We start from the raw sequence: 1032 nt of genomic DNA on the forward strand, positions 1-1032 counted from the left end.
AGGAGGAGGAGGAGGAAGAAGAAACACTGACAGAATCCCAGAGAAGAGACACTTAGAGTATAGGTGAAGATGAGAATCCAAAGCAGGAAGAAAATAAGGAAATACAGATGTCATAGAAAACAATAGAGAAGAAAATTGCAAGAATGATTCTTTGCTTAATGATATTAGATGCTATAGAAAGTTCAAGTAAGATTAAAACTAAAAATAATTTGATTTACCAACTAGCAATGAGTATATGGTTTTATTGAGACATGTGGAAAATTAAATAGCATTATAATGAAGGCTCTAACTAGGGGTCAAATGGTAAAAATTATAAATGCTATAGGAACTTAGTAAATAAAGGAAAAGATCTCTTTGGACAGAGAGTTTAAGGAGACATTCATTTAGAAGGTAAAAATTATGGGCTTTGAAAAATTAATAGAATTTGGAAGTGAAAAAAAGTAGAACTAGAATTTACATATAGGAGCAATGGTCTGAGTAAAACTCTGGACTGTATATGTTCCAGTCCTACCCCAGGGCCAAAACAGAAGTTAATGAAAAATGAAACCAGGAAGGACTTTGAGTTCAGACTCTCAGAGTAAAGAAGGAATTGAATGCCAGATTCCCAGTTGATCCCATAAGCCTTTGAGCAGGGTCTAGCAGATTAACTCAGAGGCTAGAGAAAACCAGTGTAACAACAGCATATTGAATAGATTGGAGAAGAGAAAAGAAGCTCTAGGGGACTACAGCACTAGAAGAAAGAGATTAAGGCTTAACTTGGAATACATAAAGGGTTACTCTTTCATCCATAAAAGCAATATTTTTACTATAAAAGAAATACGAAACCATTTCCCTTCTAATGTGGAATGAAGCAAACCTCCTTGTCCTTTGATTTCTTTAGAGTTTAAGAACATGGGCTCTGGAGTCATACAGAGCTAGTTCAAAGACAAATTCAGGGAATCGTAGCCGTAAGACCTTCTGAGTTTCAATTTCCTCATCTGTAAAACGGAGAAACTTATAGTACCTATTCCAAGGGTTTTAACTATATTAAAA

Source organism: Pteropus vampyrus, unplaced genomic scaffold (genome assembly GCF_000151845.1).
Source record: "Pteropus vampyrus isolate Shadow unplaced genomic scaffold, Pvam_2.0 Scaffold288, whole genome shotgun sequence".
NCBI classification, from domain to species: Eukaryota; Metazoa; Chordata; class Mammalia; order Chiroptera; family Pteropodidae; genus Pteropus; species Pteropus vampyrus.